Source organism: Saimiri boliviensis, chromosome 4, assembly GCF_048565385.1.
Source record: "Saimiri boliviensis isolate mSaiBol1 chromosome 4, mSaiBol1.pri, whole genome shotgun sequence".
Taxonomy (NCBI): Eukaryota; Metazoa; Chordata; class Mammalia; order Primates; family Cebidae; genus Saimiri; species Saimiri boliviensis.
In genome coordinates this window covers 134,416,533-134,433,605 of record NC_133452.1, presented here as the reverse complement: position 1 = coordinate 134,433,605, position 17,073 = coordinate 134,416,533, and the positions used below count along the sequence as shown (strand labels likewise).

General features: G+C 46.5%; 2 pseudogenes; one reads left to right on the top strand and one right to left on the bottom strand.

Annotated features, from left to right (window-relative positions):
* Positions 1-265: 265 nt before the first annotated feature.
* LOC141584204 (SH3 domain-containing kinase-binding protein 1 pseudogene) lies at positions 266-6,618 on the bottom strand (annotated as a pseudogene).
* A 36-nt stretch (positions 6,619-6,654) lies between these two features.
* LOC141584366 (patr class I histocompatibility antigen, A-126 alpha chain-like) lies at positions 6,655-9,622 on the top strand (annotated as a pseudogene).
* Positions 9,623-17,073: the final 7,451 nt, after the last annotated feature.

Here is a 17,073-nt window from a genome sequence, read left to right as displayed (position 1 = left end):
TACAGGCAAAACTCAGTGCCAACCTGGAGGAAGCACTCTGAGGGGTGGGTGCCATCTTTCAGGACATGGTGCATTGTTTGAAACAGAAACGTCTCTACAGTGCTGTGTTCTCAAAAGAAAGAATACGTGGGTCCAGAAACCAAAAGGTGGAAGCAGGTATGGCTCCATGTCCAACCTCTTAGATTCCCCCAGTGAGGTATTTTGCATGTTTTATCTCCCAACACTGGGCTGTGCAGGGTAGGAGGTCCTGGTTTCCAAAGTACCCTTAAAAGGAGACAAGAGACAGCCCATCAACTACACAGGCATTCAACGCAGACAATAACTGTTTAATTTCTCGTTTCTGCTGGTCCTTCATGTTCTCGATGATGCTCTTTCCCTCGCGGACCTGTGTCCTTAGCTCCTCAATCGCTGCCTGGCTGCTGGCCGCAGGCTCCATCTTTGGTTTTCCTTCCATGCCGAACAGAGACAGGGAGTTGGCTCTGTGTCCAGCTGTTCCCAAACAGAATGACAGTGGGGAGGGCGCTGCCAAGGACAGAGAGGCTGGCCCACCAGCTGCTGCCATGGTCCCCGGCTTGGGCAGCAGGGATGCTTTGTTTTCAGACACTTGGGATATGGTAACAGTATTGGAAGTTTTCTTTAGAACATCCACTTCTCTGTGAGCAAGTGGAATGTGTTCATCTTTATCCTCTTTGGGACTTGGGGAGTTGAAGACATCAGGGCTTGAAAGCGATGAAGATGTGAGGGACTGGGATGAAGGCCACCTCCAAGTAGCTTTTGTTCTGCTTGTGGTCAGATCACTGACTTTCTCAGTATGACACCATGGAATCAAAACCTTCTAGGTCGATATCTCTGCTGCGGTCCAAGAGATCTTTGTCCAGGATGCCAAAAATCAAACTGCCCACTAAGTCAATCTTCAGACCATCACCCCTGGTGTATGTCAGCGGACCCACTGGTAGCTCTGGCCTTCTTGGGGGCAGTGTGCCAGGTCTGCTGAGAGAATTGGTCTTAGGTGGCCGAGGCATTTTTGGCGGTATGGCAGGAACGGAGGGCTTCTGTAATCCAGTTTTGGCTCTGTCTCTGGTCTTTGTTTTTCTTCTGTTCTGTTGGGAAGCGTTTCTGGTCTTTCAGGAGGTATCTTTTTAAGTTCATGTTTTCTCTCAGTGGCACCTGTCCCTTGTTTGATGACAGGAGTGGATGGAGGTGGTGGTTTCTTGGATCTATTCCCTTCTTTTTCAAAGTCCGGTGGAAGTAACTTCACGAAGTTATCAGGGAACACGCCTCATCTGCCGGCCAGCTCTCCTTCCCACCAGCCTACCTCAGTGCAGTCCTTACTGATGAGAGTGACCATATCTCCTTCTTTGATTGTCATTTCATCACTATTCTGTGCCTCATATGGAAATGTTACTCTGCAGTCATCCTCGCTCTTTGTCCTGCTGTCCATTTCTGTTTTCCAGGAGGCTGGAGTTGCCAGAATTGTAGTTAACTTCTTCCCAATAATCTTTTCCATCGGCAGAAAGTCATTTTCTACTTCAATTGAACTTGGCCTTAGTTTGATTGGCTTGTCTTTGAAAATGTCTCCAGAGCCCACTCCTTTAACTTTTTTTGGCTGGATTGCTGCCATCGCCACTGTCCTGTTGGCACTTTCAGACTCGGTGCTGCTTGAGTCACCCCCATCACTCTCGGAGCCTGTGGTCTCCCTTAAACTTGACTTGGACAGATGCTCATCCTGGGAAATGCCAAGCTTATCTGACTACCCTGACAACTCCTTGATGAAGTTGGAAGGAAACATTCCAGTCTTCCCGTTGAGAACACGGGAGTCCGAACAAGGTTGCAGAAAAATAGGAATGCTTTTATGTTCTTCGTGGAAACATAAATTTGTTTCATGACTGTGGAAGACAGTGTGGTGATTCCTCAAATTTTAGAACCAGAGATACCATTTGACCCAGCCATCCTATTACAGGGTATATACTCAATGGAATATAAATCATTCTATTATAAAGATATATGCATGTGTATGTTCATGACAGCACTATTCGCAATAGCAAAGACATGGCATCAACTCAAATGCCCATCAATGATGAATTGGATAAAGAAAAGATGGTACGTATAAGCCATAGAATATTATGTAGCCATAAAAAGAAATGAAATCAAGTCCTTTGCTTGATTTCATTTCTTTTTATGGCTGCATAAAAAGATGTGGATGAAGCTGGAAGCCATTATTCTCAGCAAATTAACACAGGACAGAAAACCAAACACCATATGTTCTCACATATAATTGGGAGCAGAGCAATGAGAACACGTGGACAAGGGGAAAGGAACAATACACACTGGGGCCTGTTGAGGGTGGGCAGTGGTGGCGGGAGCATTAGGAAAAACAGCTAATGCATTCCGGGTTAATACCTAGATGATGGGTTGATAGGTGCAGCAAACCACCATGGCACACGTCTACTTATGTAACAAACCTGCACATCCAGCACCTGTACCCTGGATCTTAAAATTAATTAAATTAAAAGACAAGCTTAAAGCATTAATGAAAAACAATTAGATTAAAAAAAGCCTTTGAGTTACAAAATCTTGAAACAATAGTTTTTATTTTGCTTTTAACATATACGCAAATCCTTTAATACTGCTCCCTTCCAGAGGTGAAGCTTAATTCCCTCTCTTGAGTATGGCTTGGATTTAATGATGCACTTCCTATATGGCCTGGCTCTGTGTTCCCATCTGAATCTCATCTTGAATTGTCTTATGAATTGCAATCTGACATATTGGGGGAGGGACCACATCGGAGGTGACTTGATCATGGGGACGATTCCCCTATGCTGTTCTAATGATAGTGAGTGAATTCTCATGGGATCTGATGGTTTTACAAGGGGCTTTTCCCTGCTTTGCTCTGCATTTCTCTCTCCTGCCACCATGTGAAGAAGGATGTATTTGCTTCTACTTCTGCCATGATTGTAAGTGTCCTGGGGCAGCCTCCTAAGCCATGTAGAACTGTGAGTCAATTAAACCTCTTTTTTTATAAATTACCCAGTCTCAGGTATTTCTTTATAGAAGTGTGAGAGTGAGCTAATGCAAGTTCTAACTGAAAGAGTAATGATGACATAACAGTTTGTGACTGGGTGTAGAAGATAAAACTCACTGTGTCTTCTACTTTCTCTCTCTGTCTCTGGGATCATGAGCTCTGGGCGAAGCCAGCTGCTGTGCTATAAGCTGCCCTGCAGGAAGGTCCATGTGGCTAAGAACTGAGGCCTTCTGAGACCAGGCAACAAGAAACTCGGACTTTTCCAACAGCCATGTGACTGAGCCATGTTTCATGTGAATCCCCAGTCTCTGTGAAGCCCTCAAATTATGCAGCCCTTGGCTGACAACTGAACTACAGCCTTGTGAGAGGAACTGAGCCAGAAGCACTCAGGGAAACCTCTCCTGGATTCCTGACCATTGGAAACTGTGGGAGATGATGAATATTTGTTGTTTTGAGCTGCTATGTTTTAAATAATTTGCTATGCAATTGCAAATAACTAATAGATTTTCACAAGGGAGGATGAATTATTACACATTAATTTGCCTGTGCTCTAAATTTGTCATCATCAATCTTATCATTTTTGAGACAGGGTCTCTCTCTGTCACCCAGGCATGATCACCATGCACTGCAGTGCCCACCTCCTGGGCTCAAGGGGTCCTCTGACCTCAGCCTCCTGAGTAGCTGGGACTACAGGCATGAACTACCATGCCTGGCTAATTTTCTCAATTTTTTGGCAGAGATGGGGGTTTGACCATGTTTCCAAGGTTGATCTTGAACTTCTGGAGTCAATGGATCCACCTTCCTCTGCCTTCCACAGTGGTAAAATTGCAGGCATGAGCTACCACACCTGGCCTAAATTAATTGTAAAATACTAAATATATAACTTGGTTGTAAAAGGTAAGGAGAATTTCCATGGCTGAAGAGAATGTATTTTATTACCGTTCACAATGATTACTTTACTTGAAATTCAATTTCCAACTGTGTCTCAATTAAACACAAAAGGAAGATCCAACACTTGCTAGGCTGATTCTATGATACCCTCAACAACTACCTCCTGGTCATTCACCTCCTCCCAGTTATTCAACCAACTCTAATGTAGGTGCTGCTGTGAAGGGATTCAGCAGATATAATTAAGGAACTCAATTAGTTGACTTTAGGCTGGGTTTATCCTGCTTGGACTGTCCTAATCAGCTGAGCCCTTGAACGACTGGGTTCTTCATGAGCATAGAGATTCATGGTGTGAGAGTGATTCAGCATGAGGGGTTTCCTCCACTGTGGGCCTTGAAAATGAAGGGGCTGTGTAGGCAAGAATACTGGTGGGCACCACGAATTGACCTTATCCCTCCCTGTTCTCTAAGTTGACAGCCAGCAAGGAACAGGAACCTCAGTCTTACAACTGCCAAAAACTGCATTGTACCACCTCTGTGTAAGCCTGAAGGAGAATTCAAAATGAAAACACAGCTTTGGGAAACCCAGAACAGAGATTCTATCCACATCATGCCGGGATTTCTGACTATGGAACTATCAACAGATAAATGGGTGTTGTTAGGCCAGGCGTGGTAGCACACACCTGTAATGGTAACATCGAGGAGCTGACACAGGAGGATCACTTGTAGTCAGGAGTTTGAGACCAGCAGGATAATATAGTGAGACCGTTATCTCTACAGTTTTTTTTTTTTTTCTTTAATTAGTTGAGCATGATGGTACTTGCAGTCCTAGCTACTCTGAAGACTGAGGCAGGAGGGTCCCTTGAGTTTGAGGCTGCAGTGAGCCATGATCATGTGACTGCACTTCACCCTGGATGACAGAGGCAGACTTTGTCTCTAAAAATAAGTCAATGAATACAATAAATGGATGTTATTTAAAGCCGATATTTTTGATAATTACACCATCTTACAAAATTCATACACAGGCTCAACAGACTTATGGAATGAATTGATGAATTGATACGCACACTAGTTACATAAAATAAAATCTTTCTTAACTTTTTCAGTGTTTTACATTTTATAATTTTCTGTGATACAACTTAATACACTCATATTTCATTCATTCAGTCAATAAAAATTAATTTAGTGCCCACGATGAACCAGGTCGGCCCTCACATGCTCACATGCCTGACATTCTGGAAGCCTCACAAGACCAAGGTGGAGCCACTGGAGTGTTTTAGGTGGAGAAATGACAGACTCTGATTCACAATAGCAGAACCATTGTGGAGAGGACAGTCATGTAGCAGATAATGAGACAGTTCTAGAGCCGCAATTCAGAGTGACAGAGTGGTAGGGACTAAGGGAGAGGACGGCCTGAGGGATGAGAGGGATGGAGGGAAGGGCTGGAGAAGCAGGAGGTGAGGAAAAGGAGTAGAGGGAAGGAAATCGAAAGTAACAGAATTCTTAGGTTTAAACACATTGCTTTATAGATTTTTAATACATCCATCTACATAGCCTGTAAGGGTGTTCTTTGCAGTTGGCCTTTAATACCTTATGTAGGTCTGCCCAAAAACTAATTGTTTTTTATGTTAATCAGGTTTAAATAAATACTAAGTGTTCCTGTAAAATATGCACACACCACTTAGATGTGGCAACTTTCTAAAAACAGGCAGTGCATGAGCACTGGTGAGGGACATTGTGACTGCCTTGAACACTTGCGACTGTGAGGTTAATGAAGTCTGTACTGGCTCCTGGTTGCAACATGCATAACACAGTGTGTACTTTGAACTGAGGAGATGTCCTGGACCCACACAGAAACTCAGGGTTGTGGAATGAAGGTAAATTTAAAATATAACAAGCTGGAATCACAGATACACTGTCTGGGAAAGTGAAACTTAGGAGCTTTATGAGTCCTGTTGTAACGCTTTTAGACATTTGCATATCAAAGGGCCAAAGTCACATTTTTTACCGATTAGATTCCTGATAATTCAGGGGTTACCAAGATTCGCTACCCACTGTAGTTAATAAACAAAAGGCAAACTGGTCTCTGTGCTATCTCATGCGTTCAGGCACAACTTTACCGGATTAAAAACAAAACAAAACAAAACAAAACAAAAAACAAAAACAAAAAAAAAACCCACCCTGTCTCTACACCTCCATTCCCAGGGTGAGCTCACTGGCATCAAGCTCCACGGGGTGAGTTTTATTCTAGAAGGGTCTAGGGGGACAGGTAAGGAGTGGGAGGCAGGGAGTCCAGTTCAGGGACCTGGATGCAGGGATGAAAAGTGAAGGGAGAGGGACGGGGCCCATGCCGAGGGTTTCTCTCTGGTTTCTCAGCAGCTCCTGGGCCAAGACTCAGGGAGACACTGAGACAGAGCGCTTGGCACAGGAGGAGCGGGGTCAGGGCGAAGTCCCAGGCCCCAGGCGTGGCTCTCAGGGTCTCAGGACCCAAAGGCGGTGTATGGATTGGGGAGGAGCAGCTTTGGGGATTCCCCATCTCCGCAGTTTCTCTTCCTCTTCTCACTTGTGTCGGGACCTTCTTCCTGGGTACTCACGAGGCAGACCCAGTTCCCACTCCCACTGGGTGTCGGTTTCCTAGAGAAGCCAATCAGCTCACCGTGGTCCCGGTTCTAAAGTCCCGAGTCTCCCATGGCTCCCCGAACCCCTCATGGCGCCCCAAACCCCCCATGGTGCCCCGAATCCTCCATGGCGCCCCGAACCCTCCTCCTGATGCTCTCGGGGGCCCTGGCCCTGACTGAGACCTGAGCACGTGAGTGCGGGGTCCGGAGGGAAAAGGCCTCTGCGGGAGGAGCGAGGGGCCCGCCCCACCGGGGAGCAGGACTCGGGGAGCCGCGCCGGGAGAAGGGTCGGGGGTCTCAGCCCCTCCTCGCGCCTAGGCTCCCAGTCCATGAGGTATTTGAGCACCCCGCGTCGTCTCCGTGGGCTACATGGACGACACGCAGACCGCGCAATTCGACAGGGAAGCCTACAGTCCGAGGATGGGGCCGCGGGCGCCGTGGATGGAGAAGGAGGGGCCAGAGTACTGGGACCCGGGGACACGGATGTTCAAGGACACCGCACAGAGTTTCCGAGTGAACCTGCGGAACCTGCGCGGCTCCTACAACCAGAGCGAGGCCGGTGACTGACGCCGGTCCGGGGCGCAGGTCACGACCCCTCCCCGTTCCCGACGGACGGCCTGGGTCTCCGGGTCCGAGATCCACCCCGAGACTGGGGGACCCGCCCAGACAGTCGACCTGGGAGAGCCCCAAACCCCTTTACCCTGTTTCCTTTTCAGTTTAGGCCAAAATCCCCGCAGGTTGGGTGGGGGCGGTGGCAGGGCTCGGTGTGCGGGGTGACCGCGGGGGGCGGGGGCGGGGCCGGGGTCCCACACCCTCCAGGAGCTGTATGGCTGCTTCCTGGGGCCCGAAGGGCGCTTCTCCACGGATATCACCAGTTCGCCTAAGACGGCAAAGATGACCTCGCCCTGAACGAGGACCTGCGCTCCTGGACCACGCGGACCTGGCGGCTCAGATCTCCCAGCTCAAGTGGGAGGCGGACAATGTGGCGGAGAATATGAGCGCCTACCTGGGGGGCAGGTGCCTGGAGTGGATCCGCAGACACCTGGAGAACGGGAAGGAGAAACTGGAGCGGGCTGGTACCAGGGGCCAGAGGGAACCTCCCTGATCTCCTCTAGACCTCCCAGGCTGGCCTCGCACAAGTAGAGGAGGGAAATGGGACCAACACTCAAATATCGCCCTCCCTCTGGTCTTCAGGAATCCTCCTGAGTTTCCAGATCCTGTGCCAGAGAATGACTCTGAGGGACCGCCCTGCTCTCTGATACAATTGAGGGATGAAATCTCTGAGGGAGTGATTCTCTGCTTCACACTCAATGTGTGTGGAGGTCTGACTCCAGCTGCTCTGAGTCCCTTGGCCTTCACTCAGGACAGGACCAGCAGTCCCTCCTCCTCCGCTCGGAGACTAGAACTTTCCAAGGAACAGGACATTGTCCCAGGTGCCTACGTCCAGGCTGGTGTCTGGGTTCTGTGCTCCCTTCCCCACCCCAGGTGTCCTGTCCATTCTCAGGATGGTCACATGGGAGCTGCAGCGATGTCCCATGAGAGATGCAAAGTGCCTGAAGTTTCTGACTCTTCCCTTCAGAGCCCCCCAAGACACACGTGACCCACTACCCCATCTCTGACCATGAGGCCACCCTGAGGTGCTGGGCCCTGGGCTTCTACCCTGCGGAGATCACACTGACCTGGCAGCCAATGGGGAGGACCAGACCCAGGACATGGAGCTAGTAGAGACCAGGCTCACAGGGGATGGAAACTTCCAGAAGTGGGCGGCTGTAGTGGTGCCTTCTGGAGAGTAGCAGAAATACACATGCCATGTGCAGCACGAGGGGCTGCCTGAGCCCCTCACCCTGAGATGGGGTAAGGAGGGGATGGGATGTCATGTCTCTTAGAGAAGGCAGGAACCCCTCTGCATCCCTTCAGCCAGGTCAGGGCTGAGGCCTGGGATCAAGGGCCCCTCACCTTCTCCTCCTTTCCCAGAGCCATCTTCCCAACCCACCATCCCCATCGTGGGCATCATTGCTGGCCTGGTTGTCCTTGGAGCTGTAGTCACTGGAGCTGTGTTCGCTGCTGTGATGTGGGGGAAGAAGAGCTTAGGTGAAGAAGGGATTAGGAGTGGGGTCTGAGATTTCTTGTCCCACTGAGGGTTCCAAGCCCCAGGTAGAAGTGTGCCCTGCCTGGTTACTGGGAAGTATCATCCACACTCATGAGCCGACCCAGCCTGGGCCCTGTGTGCCAGCACTTACTCTTGTGTAAAGCACCTGTGACAATGAAGGACAGATGTGTCACCTTGATGATTGTGGTGATAGGGACCTGATCCCAGCAGTCACAGGTCACAAGGGAACGTCCCTGCTGAGGACAGTCCTCAGGAGGGCAGTTGGTCCAAGACCCACACCTGCTTTCCTTGTTTTTCCTGATACTGCCCTGGGTCTGCAGTCACACATTTCTGGAAACTTCTCTGGCATCTAAGACTAGGAGGTTCCTCTAGGACCTCATGGACCTGCCACCTTTCTGGCTTCTCACAGAATATTTTCTTCACACAGATAGAAAAGGAGGGAGCTACTCTCAGGCTGCAAGTAAGTATGAAGGAGGCTGATTCCTGAGATCATTGGGATATTGTGGTCGGGAGCTCGTAGTGAGGAGCTCACCCAGCCTGCAATTCCTCCTATAGCTGCATCTCCTGTGCGTTCTGACCAAGTCCTGTTTTTGTTCTATCCCAGGCAATGACAGTGCCCAGGGCTCTGATGTGTCTCTCACATCACCTTGTAAATGTGGGACCCTGAGGACCCAGATGTGTGTGGGTGTTGGGGAGAACAGTGTACACAGCTGTGCTCTGGGGCTTGTTTGAGTGGGATGTATTGAGCATGTGATGGGCTCTTTAAAGTGTCACCCCTCACTGTGAGTGATATGAATTTGTTCATGAATATTTTTCTATAGTATGAGACAGCTGCCTTGTGTGGGACTGAGAGGCCAGTTTTGTTCACACCTTCCCTTTGTGACTTCGAGAACCCTGACTTCTCTTTCTGAAAAGGCATCTGAATATGCCTGTGTCCCTATAGGCATAATGTGAGGAGGTGGGGAGACCAGCCCAGCCCCGTGTCCACCGTGACCTATTTCTCATGCTTACCTGCATTCCTTACCCGGTCACCTTTCCTATTCTAGAGACCTGGGGCTGGGATGTCTCTATCACTGTCTCAACTTCATGGTACAATGAGTTGTTAACTTCTTACTTTCCTATTAACATTAGAATCTGAGTATAGTTTACCTTTTCAAATTATTTCCATGAGAGGTTGATGGGTTAATTAAAAGAGAAGATTCCTGAAATTTGAGACAGAAAATAAATGGAAGACCCAAGAACCTTCCACAGTCCACGTGTTTCTTGTGCTGATTTGTTGCAGGGGAGGGAGTAGATGGGGCTGTGCCCAGTGGGTGCTCAGGCCACTGTGGGCTTTATGTGGTCACTGCTTGGCTGGTCATCTTTGCTGCTCCATTGTCCTTGATCCTTCAAAAGAACCTTGTCTTACCACGACCTGTGATTACAGGGACTCGGATGTCGCCTAGTGTGGTTCGTACACATAGACGCCTTTGTGGTATCAAGAGACAAATTTTCAGACCCCTGTACCTCTTGTCCTTTTTCCATTCTCTTTTTGGGATTATATTTTCCAAATTTCCCCAATCTTTATAAAGAAAGCAGATTTGGAAACTTGCAGTGAAGTGGGGTCCCATGGATTTTCAGCGTAGATAGCTTTCTGGTGGAACTCCTCTTCTGCTCTCTCTCCTACTCTTCTTCCTGCCTTAGTTGTAGTAATCCTAGTGCTGCCTCCAATCCAAATTCATGGATTTATAAAGCAGGGTCTGACTTAGATTCATGTGTGGTTAGAAAATTGAAGCCTTAAGCCTAGGGTTATCTTTCCTGAATAGTAAAATATGGTTGTGTGCTGCAGCGTGCAGGAGGGTTGGTGTGGGAGGAGGGAGGGAGGAGGGAGGGAGGGAGGGAGAGAGGGAGGGAGGGCACACACGCAGCCCTGGTGAGAAAAGCTCTGGCAGCATTGATGTCAGTGTGAGATGATATTGTTCTGTGGCTGCCACAAACAGCATTTGGCCTGAGGCTACATTAATAAAGATACTGCCTTTAGAATAGGGAGGTGCCCTTCAGTTATCATTCATTCAACTGACATTTGTTGTCTGCTAGATATATGACTGTTTCTGCATTTAGAAAACATCAATAAAGTTAAAACAAAAATAATTCCAGACTTCCATTGTATATGTTCTAGATGTAAGCTTCTCCAACCTGCTGCTCACAGGCCGCATGTGGCCCAGGACAGCTTCGAATGTGAAGACGTTTTTGCTTATCTGTGGTGGCAGATACCATAAAAATTGTACATGTACTTTTTTTCTTTTTTATGATTATTTTCTCCTCATCAGCTGTCATTAGTGTAATTTATGTGTAGCTCAAGACAATTCTTCTTCCCATGTGGTTCAGGGAAGTGAAAAGATTGGACCCCTCTGTAGGCAGACGATAGATACAGTATAAGCAGAGTAAAAGCAGAAAATGCTTGAGTGAGAAGGTGGCAAGTGCTGTGGGCAGGTGATCAGAGTGTGGGCTGTGGGGACAGGGAGGCGGTTGCTGTGCTGGGTGGTCAGCATGGGCCTTGTGGCAAATGTGACCTTCGAGTGAAGACTTGAGAGATGTGAGGAGCTGTCCCCAAGGATGACTGGGAAAGCTCTTTTCAGGCAGGAACCTTCAGTGCAGATGCACTAGGGCAGGGAAGTGTCTGTGATCCTGGAAGGAGGAAGAGGCCAGAAGGGCTGGACAGAGAGAAACTGAAATGAGGTCAGAGATGTGGCCAGAGCAGGTAGGCCTGGAGGGTGTGGGAAGGGTTTTGATTTTTGCTTTGAAACGTATGGGGAGTTAGAGGACAGTTTTGAAAAGTGGGACATGGTGGGACTTATCCTTTGAAAGCTTCTCTCTGGCTGCTGTGCTGAGAACAGAATTGAGAGGTGGGGACAAGGGAGGCAGTAGGGAATTGATGGGAAAGGAGAGCAATATTCCAGGATGGAGACGCTGGTTACCTTGACTGGGATGTGAGCAGGGGAAATGGTGGGAAGTGATGGGATTCCGGATGAATTTGAAGATGAACTTCACAGCACTTGGTAATGGATTGTATCTGTGGTGTGAGAAAGAAGAATCAAGGACACCCACAGTGTTGGACTGAGTGAGTAGAAGGACGGAGCTGCTGTCAGTGGAGATGGGGAGACTCTGGCAGGAGCATACAGAGGAGAGGGCATCGCAGGCATTCAGTGGAGGAGACATTTATGAGGAGTGCAGGTGAGGGGCCCGGATGCCTCTGCAGCTACAGCGTCACCATCCAGTTACTCTCCTGCTTCCACCCACTGTGTCTCAGAGCCAGAGCACTGATTCTCCCTGGGCTGTCTGCACAGGTAGGTGGAAGTCAGGCAAGTTATGGTCTGCTGCTGGTTATAATAAACCATGGATTATTGTGCTTTCTGAGATCATTAATAATAAAAGAAATTGTAACCAGAACACTTACTCAGAAGACTACAATAATGCAAAATTTTCTATTCATCTAAAGACGGCAATAGAAGAAAAATTGCTGAACAAAAAAGAGATAATATTAGAAGGCAGCAAATGACAATGTACAGACTTAAACCCAGTGAGGTCAACAATGACATTAAACATAATGGACTCACACACTCCAATGACAAGACAAATAATGAGAGGGGGAAAAATAACTCAATATAGAAATAGCTGTAGGCTGTTTACAAACGCCGTAATTTCAGTAGAATATACAAAAAAAGTTGAAAGAAAAGAGTAGAAAAGAAAGACCAGATGAACTTTCATGAAAACCACACGGAGATGCCATTTAGAAAAACTACAGGACGTGGATCTCCTGAGACATAGAGTCCATGTAGACAGCTCACCATGTCTTTAGACTTTTTTTTTAAGAAACAGGGTCTATTGCTCAGACTGAAATACCTCAGTGTAACCTCAAAATTCTGGGCTGAAGCAATTCTCCCACACCAGCCTTACAAATAGCTAGGTCTACAGGCATGTGCCAATACACCTGGCTGTAACGTCTCATCTTCTCGTTTGATCTGGTGTGATCAAGGAAGTAACACCATGCCATGTGTTTGACTTGCAGTAAGTGCACGAAAATTATCCAGGGAATGAAGACATAAAACCACTTAGTAATTCAGGCCATATCCACATGTACATTTTACAGATGAGGAGCAACATTTCAAACAAGTAACGTATAATAAATTGATTTCCATCATCCAGAGCAGAATTGAGAACACATTCCCTGGGCTAAAGGAACCAGAGCTCTAGTAGGGGTCATAGCAGGTATCACCCAAGTCAGATACGCTAGTTACTAGAATTGGAATTGATACATTTCAAGATATACTAAACAAAGAGTGTGGAAGAATTAACTGAATGCAGAGATAAAGGAAGAAAATGCACTTGTTTAAAAGATGGATAGAATCTTTAAAGAAACAACTTTTTTTAAAGTGGTCTTATGTTGACGAAAGCAGAGATGAGCTCAAGTGTCAGGTGGGAAAATACCTGCGGAAGGGCAGCTCCTAGACACAAGGGAGACCTCAAAATCCTGGGACATTTTTGGTTGTCATATTCGGATTGGCGGGAGGGGGTGAGTGGGGTGCTGCTGGCAAACCTCCCAAAATGCGCGGGACAGCCCACTTCACAAGGGACTCTCTGCCCCAAATGGTTAACAGTGCTGCTGTTGAGAAACCCGCGCCAGAAGTAAGTGCTGTAATGTCCTCACCATTTCACAGATTTAAAAACTGAGGCAGCAGGAGGAAAAGTGTCAGTAGGAGCAGAGCTGCAAGTTGAATCCAGGCGGCCTGGCTGCAAAGTCTTGGCTTCCTGCTTGTCAGTATCACAGACAATCCTGTCTGCGCGGTGCCTTCATGGTCTTTGGGCGCCCCCTGGTGTTGACACTAGGCCTGTGGCTAAATGAGCCTTGCGGGAAAAGGCAAAAACAGCTTTGGGTAGAAAGATACACCTTCAGGCCCTCCGCATTTCAAGCCATGACTTACACTCAGAAAAAATAATGTCCGCCCTAATTACCTCTCCAATCCTGCTTTCCCAGTCCCTGCCAGTTTCCATCCCAGCCATCCCTCCTTTCCCAGAGCTCTGTGCCTGTAGTGAGTGCTTAGGCTCTTAACTTGGGGCCCAGGAACCCACTCTCCCATGACACTGCGTGCAGAAGTGATGTTGTGTGCACATGTGACTTCCTCACAGGACATTGAATAGTAACAATAATCAGATCAGGAGGGGCACAAGCACAGTTCTTCCCCCAACAGCTCGTGATCCTCTGAATTAAAAAAAGGATAGAGCCTGAGAGAGGCCCTAGCTTCAAATCTTGTACCACTCCTAGTGACGTTCTGAAAAGAAAAGCAAGTTACTCACCCTGCTCTGGGTATACAGCAGGAAAGCAGAGTGCTCATGGATTTCAAATTCCGTTAAATAAATATCATTTTGGCAAAATATCCAAGTCACTTCTCTAAGCCCCAACCAGAAGCTCTAACAAACAACATCAAAAAAACCCAAACAAACAAACAAAACAAACAAACAAAAAAACAAACAAACAAAAGTTGGGCCCAGGTGAAACCATTGAAACTATAAAACTTTGTGACACCTTCAGTTAGAAAGAAGGACAGTACAATTTAGGGCTGCAGCAGAAAACCTCTACATCATATAGGGATTTTCTTCATCATGAAGGTTCCCTGAAGGGACCTGCTCCCTTCAGCAATGCAGAGTGAGGCCATTTCTGTGTAAAAAGATACAATCTCCTTGGCTTCCTGATGTTGACACTTGCTACTCACTGTCCGACTTTGTAGATGCCAACTTCACATTCAACATCTTCCCATTCATTTTCTTACTCTGTCTAAGCAGAGAATTTGAAATTGTTTCTGAAGCAGAAAACCAGGGACTGGTTATGTGAGCTCTCACCCCACCCTGTGGCTCTCTTATGTAATAAGCATAGAGATGGTGGGTCAACAGAATGTGCAGCAAGGTGAACATCAGCCCTCCATTTCAGCCTATGTTTGGCTTTTCTAGTGATGTTCTAGTCTTGCTCCAGTCTTAGCATTTTAGTATTTATAATTTTACTTGAATTTTATTTTATAGAAAGTCATATGCATGTATTTCTTCTGGGTTGTCAGTGAAAACCTTCTCAAAACAACTCTTGAGTGAAGACAGGTAAATAAACGCCTGGTGCTCCCATGTATTAGTGCTCAGTGCATCTTACAAATGGATCAGCCCCACTCCAGCAAGTGGTGTTTTAACAAATGGTGCTGGAAACCTGGATAGCCACATGCAAAAGAATGAGAGCAGAAAAATTCTTGCCCCTCTGTTACACCCTATACAAAAATTACATCAGAATGGCTTAAAGAACTAACCTTAAGAGTTAAACCTGTAAAACTCTTAAAAGGAAATGCTGAGGAAAGTCTTAGGGACATTAGAATTGGTAGCGGTTTCTTGGCAGTTAACAAAAGCATAATAATAAAAGAAAAATGGCAAATTAGACTCTTTCAAAATGTAAAAACTTTTTTACTTCAAATGACACTATTAAGAGAATGAAAAGAAAATGCACAGAATAGGAGGAAACATTTGCCGATCACGTATCTGATAAAGAATTAATATCCAGACTACATAAAGAACTACAACTTAACAATAGCAAAGCAATCACATTCAAAAATGGGTAAAATGCATGAATAGACAATTCTCCAGAGAAGATACACAATAAGGACATAAAAATAAGGAATTCCAAGAGGGGCATAACAAAATGCTCAGCTTCACTAGTCCAAGTACTGGAGAGGATGTGGAGGAAATGGAACACTGTGCACTGCTGGTGAGAGTGAGCAATGGTGCAGCCACCACAGAAACAGTGTGATGCTTCCTCAAGAAAGTAAAAATAGAATTTCCATGTGACCCGACAATTCCTTTTTGGCATATACCCTCAAAACTTTAAAGCAGGTATGTACACAGATATTTGTGCACTCATGCTCATAGCAGTTGTACTCCCAATAGCCAAACAGTGGATGCAACCAACCCAAATGTCCATCAGAGGATGACTAAACATGCCATGGTGCACATGTGCATGGAATATTATTCATCCTTAAAAGTAAATAATATTTGGATTGGATGGAACCTTCAAAACACTCTAAGTGAAATAAGCCAGAAAAAGACAAATACGATTTTTCACTTGTATGAGGCAGCTAGAATAAGCAAATTCATAGAAATAGATAGTAGAGTACAGGTTACCAGAGGCTGAGGGTAGGAACAATGGGCAGCTGTCATTTAATGGGCACAGTTTCTGTTGGGATGATGGAAATGCTCTGGAAATGCATATTGGTGTTTTTGTAACCACCACCAATTGTAAATGTGCTTAATGCCAATGAATTGTACACTGAAAAACACTGTTAGAAGGTAAATTATATGGTATGTATGTTTTGTCACAATTTTAAAAATGTATATTAACACTAAATCCAATCACTTCTTAGTCCTCTGCCACTTTCACACCAAAACCATCCTCTCTAGGACAGTAAACTGGAAGGGCCTCTCAGCTAGGCTGCCTAGTGCCTCTCATGCCCATGGTCCAACGCTAATACAACAGACTAGGGTGCCTTTCAAACGGGAATTAGAGCATATCCTATGAACACTCCAGCCCCTTCGCTTCTTGGGCACAATGAAACCCCAATTTCCCACCATTTCCTATGAGCTCCTGATCAAGGGACCCCCTCTGGCCACTTTGGCCTCATCCCATCACTCTCAGTCCAGCTCACTCGTCTCCACTCACACCAGCCTCTTATCTGCTCTGTCCTGTCTCTGCCACCTGCCCCTGCTGTGACTCCCACATGCACCTGCTCCCTAGGCTTCCACACAGCTCACTCCTCACACCATTAATGTCTCTTTCCAAATGTCCCATGGTCAAGTTTTAGGAAAGGTCTTGTCCAATGATCTCTGAAATCTATCCCCTGCCATTTCCACCTCCACCACCAATCTTCCAGCCTAGGCACATTTTCCTCAATGGCAATTATCACTGATACTATGACAGATTTTATTTTTTTATTGTCTGTTCTTTATTAGGACTATCAAGAAAGAAAAAATCAAGAGCAATGATAGATGATAGACAGAGAGTTAAATGATGGATAGATAGATGACAGATAGATAGATAGATAGATAGAGGATTCATTGGGCTAATTGGCTCACACAATTATAGAGGCTGAGAAGTCCTGCAACAGACTGTCGGCAAGCTGGAGAACTAGCAAAGCCAGTAGCAGGGCTCAGTCCAAGATCAAAGGCCCAAGGACCCAGAAAAGGGAGCAGGAGGATAAAGGGGCACACTGGTGCAAGACTCGGAATCTAAAGACTATTGAACCTGTAGTTTTGATATCCAAGGCAGGAGAAGAAGGGTGTCTCAGTCTCAGCTCCACAGAGACTAAGTGAGACAGCAACAGAGACAGAGACAAAGACAGAGGCAGAGAGAAATTTGCCTTCTATCTGCCT